At 45.6% G+C, this 4,608-nt stretch overlaps 1 non-coding gene across 1 annotated transcript; it reads left to right on the forward strand.

The window, feature by feature from the left end:
• The first annotated feature begins 316 nt into the window (after positions 1 to 316).
• Positions 317 to 390, forward strand: Trnaa-cgc (transfer RNA alanine (anticodon CGC)). Its single transcript has one exon. It is a non-coding gene; the product is annotated as a tRNA-Ala (tRNA).
• The last annotated feature ends 4,218 nt before the right edge of the window (positions 391 to 4,608 follow it).

Here is a 4,608-nt window from a genome sequence, read left to right on the forward strand (position 1 = left end):
TGGGCAAATATCTATTAGGTACATTACGTATGTAGATTGTGGAAAGTTGGAAATGTGGGTCTCACGGGAAGCGTGCAAGGTTCAAATGGCTCTGAGCGCTATGGGACTTAACATCTAGAACATAGAACTACTTAAACCTAACTAACCTAAGGACATCACACAACACCCAGTCATCACGAGGCAGAGAAAATCCCTGACCCCGCCGGGAATCGAACCCAGGAACCCGGGCGTGGGAAGCGAGAACGCTACCGCACGACCACGAGCTGCGGACAAGCGTGCAAGGTGTAAGTCCCTGCAGTCGCGCTATTCATCTATGTCCTCGGTGGCTCAGATGGATAGAGCGTCTGCCACGCAAGCAGGAGATCCCGGGTTCGAGTCCCGGTCGGGGCATACATTTTCAACTGTCGCCATCGAGGGTATATCAACAACACCAGTCAGCAGCTGAGGGTTTCAATTAATTATCATTTATTCTAGAGAAGCTACACGGTCATCAATGGCATCTGTTTTTTCGAGAACAGTTACTATCTTCACATATGTAAGAAAGAGCAGATTAGCTCAGTTCAAACTTGGAGGATGTGTACAGCAGTGCATCAACAGTGATTAAGAAGGCAGAGAATTGAGAAATCGTTATGAGTGGGATGCCTTCTCTTGAGTGGCCGGAGAGGTCAGTGTTAGACGAAAGCCTTCAAAGTAACCGGTAGCGAGAAAGAAATGGCCAGTATGTTCCGTCGCTGCCAAACGATGCAATATTTACATGTCGGTCACACTTCGTCTTTGTTGTTTATGTGTACAATATGGATAAAGGGCACATTCGAGATTTCCGGAAATGTTTAGACACTGTACTGCAGACTAGCGAAGGTCTGAGTGCAAGGAATAGGTCCGCAGTTATATGAGTGGCTGGAAGACTTAAGTAACAGAACTCTGTATGTCGTCTTGGACGGCGAGTGTACATCAGCGCCCCAGGGAAATGTGAAAGGACAGCTCTTGTTAACTGTGTACACAAACTATCTGACGGGCAGTGTGAGGTGCATGTTGTGACTTGGCAAGACACCCAAGTCACTATGCGAGGATGCCGCAAAGACATCAAGGTTCGATGAGGACGACCGTGGAGCAACTCAGCCGGCGAGCGACCATCGCGGGGCTGAGAGCGATACAAGACAAAAAGAGCAATAACGCGTCCTCCCGAGAATGCGACTCTTTCAACTTCAACATCTGTGACTTGAAAGTCCGGACCAAACGTTCAGCGGCACCGTTTGACTGAGGCGAAAACGGCGCGGATGTTAGATGTTGAATACCATTGGCCTTGCAGAATGACTGAAATTCTGCGGACATGAATTGTGGGCCATTGTCGGAAACAATAGTCTGTGGAAGACCTTCAATGCAAAAGATAGCGGATAACGCATGGATGGTGGCAGATGACGTCGTGGAAGACAACAGGACAACAAAAGGAAAATTACTGAAGGAATCGACCAGAACCAACCATCGAGCATTCTACATCTACATCTACATTTATACTCCGCAAGCCACCCAACGGGACCAGCAAAATCAATATGTAAGCGTTGCCAAGGGGAAGTGGCTTTTGGCCTTTCTTTGCGCTGACGAGAACATAGTGACTTGGCTGTCTTGCTAAGTCACAACAGTGCAATCTACGACTGAAACTTCCTGGCAGATTAAATCTGTGTGCCCGGCTGAGACTCGAACTCAGGACTTTACCTTTCGCGGGCCGATGCTCAACCGACTGAACAATTGGAGCACGACTCACGACCCGTCCTCGCGGTCTGCCGGTACCTTGTCTTCTACCTTCCAAGCACTTGCCCGCGAAAGGCAAAGGCCCCGAGTTCGAGTCTGCCAGGAGCTCTCGTATCTGCGCGCACTCCGGCGCAGAGTGAAAATTTCACTCTGGAATCTTCGACTGTCAGCTGCTGACGCTGTGAAGTACGGAAAACTGTCGCCGTTGTGTGTCTGCCGGAGAACAGAGGATGACCTGGGCAGGATTTCTGTTTAATGTGATGAGTGGCAACTTGATCTAAATGTAGAAAAGTATAAATTAATGCACATGAGTACAAAAAACAGTTCTGTAATATTTGAATAATACAGTATTAGAGGTGTGCTGCTTAACACAGTCACGTTGATTACATGTCGTGGCCCAACGTCCCAAAGCAGTATGAAGTGAAATGAGCACGTAAGGACGGTAATAGGGAAGGCCAATGGTCGACTTCGGTTTATTGGGACAATTTTATGGAAGTGTAGTTCGTATATAAAGTAGACGGCGCACAGAATCCGAGTGCGACCCATTCTTGTGTACTGCTCGAATGTTTGGGATCCCACGAGAACGGAATAAAGGAAGACAGCGACGCAATTCAGAGGATGGCTGCTAGGTTTGTTACCGGTAGCTTCCCTCAACATGCGAATATTACGGAGATGCTCCGTGAACTTTAAGTGGAAATCCATGGAGGGAAGACGACGTTATTTTCTTGGAACGCTATTAAAAAATTTAGAGAAACGGCATTTGAAGATGACTGCAGAAAGAGTCTACTGCCGCCAACATACATTTCGCTTAAGGACCACAAGGACGAGATAAGAGAAATTAGGGCTCTTATGAAAGCGTATAGATTGTCGTTTCTCCCATGTTCCATTTGTAAGTGGAACAGGAAGGAAGTAACTAGTAGTGATACAAGGTGCCCTCTACCATCCAACGGATGGTGCTTGTGTGGAATGTATGTAGATGTAGGTACATTCTCTCTTTTAGAGTTACCTAACTGTACGAGGTGCGGCTAGAAAAAAACCGGACTGATGCTGGAAAAAACATTTATTTACAATTATTTACAATTTCATGTTATCTCCTTCAATGTACTCTCCTCCTCGGTCTCTACACCGCTCCATGCGAATTTTCCAGTGTTCATAGCAATGCTGCAGATCATTTTCGGTAAGTCCATACATTACTTCCGTCGCTTTTTCTTTTACTGCTTCAACAGTCTCAAATCTAGTTCCTTTCAAAGCTGACTTGACTTTAGGGAAAAGAAAAAAGTCACAGGGGGCCAAATCAGGTGAGTAGGGTGGATGATCTAAGATGGGAATGTTGTGTTTTGCCAAAAACGTCTTCACTCACAACGCACTGTGAGCTGGGGCATTGTCTTGGTGAAGGATCCATGACTTTTTTCTCCACAAATCGTTCAGTTTTCTCCGTACTCGCTCACGTAGGGTAGCCAGGACGCTAATGTAGTAATGCTGATTCACTGTTTGTCCCTGTGGTACCAAATCAATGTGCACAATCCCTTTGATGTCAAAAAAAAAAACAATCATCATTGCCTTGAATTTCGATTTTGACATTCGTGCTTTTTTTTGTCGTGGAGAACCAGGAGTCTTCCAATGCATCGATTGGCGTTAAGTTTCGGGATCGTAAGTAAAAAACCACGATTCATCGCAAGTAATAACATTTTGTAAGAAGGTGGGATCACTTTCAATGTTTTCCAGGATGTCAGAACAAATCATTCTTCGGCGTTCCTTCTGTTCAATTGTGAGACACTTTGGAACCATTTCTGAACACACTTTGTTCATGTTGAAACTTTCATGAAGAATCTGCCTAACACTTTCCTTGTCAACTCCTGTTAACTCAGACACTGCTCTGATTGTTAAACGGCGATCTTGTCGAACAAGTTTACCGATTTTTTCAATGTTTGCATCAGTTTTTGCTGACAATGGTCTGCCAGTGCGAGTGTCATCACTGGTGTCTTCGCGGCCATCTTTAAATCGTTTAAACCACTCAAACACTTGTGTTCGCGATAAACAATCATCGCCGTACACTTGTTGTAACATTACAAACGTTTCACTTGCAGATTTTCCTAGTTTGAAACAAAATTTGATGTTAACACGCTGTTCTTTCTGTACACTCAACATTTTCCGACGCACAGACAAAACGTCAACTACTTAAAACAGACGCCACGGGCAGACTGAGTGCAGGAGGCAGATGAAACTCGAGCAGTAGGCGGAGCGAGAGTCACGTGACAGGCCACGCGACGTTCAGCCTTATTGCATTCGTTTTATTGTTTCACCAGTACTAGTCCGGTTTTTTTCTAGCCACACCTCGTACCTACCAAAATCTGTATGAATGTCTCATCAGTCGGCTGAGTAAATGAAATAGCGTACTCATAGAGCCGACTTTGCGTGCAGCTGGATAAAGTAGACTCAGTCATGAACATATATATCTGGAGAATGATACACTTGACGGACGTATCAAAGCTGCTGCCATAGTACACTTATGCTCATAAATTAAGGATAATGTTGATACATGGTGAAACAACGCTCTGGTGGGCGGTTTGCAGATTTAAATCACCTTGGAATATGACCATGCGGTGCATTTGACCTGCGGTAGTCGCACGGTGGCGCTGGCAGCAATCCACATACGCAGATGTGTGTTGGTGCATGTCAGAGTACGGTGCAGCGAGTAAGTGTGCAGAAGTTTTCAGACGTGCTAATAGTGACTGTGTGTTGAACATGACTCAAAGAACACATATTGATGACGTTATCAGGGGTAGAATACTAGGGCGACTGGAGGCTGGTCAAATAAGCAGGACGTATCACGGGCCCTCCGTGTGCCGCAAAGTGTAA

This window comes from Schistocerca cancellata, chromosome 5, assembly GCF_023864275.1.
Source record: "Schistocerca cancellata isolate TAMUIC-IGC-003103 chromosome 5, iqSchCanc2.1, whole genome shotgun sequence".
Lineage (NCBI taxonomy): Eukaryota > Metazoa > Arthropoda > Insecta > Orthoptera > Acrididae > Schistocerca > Schistocerca cancellata.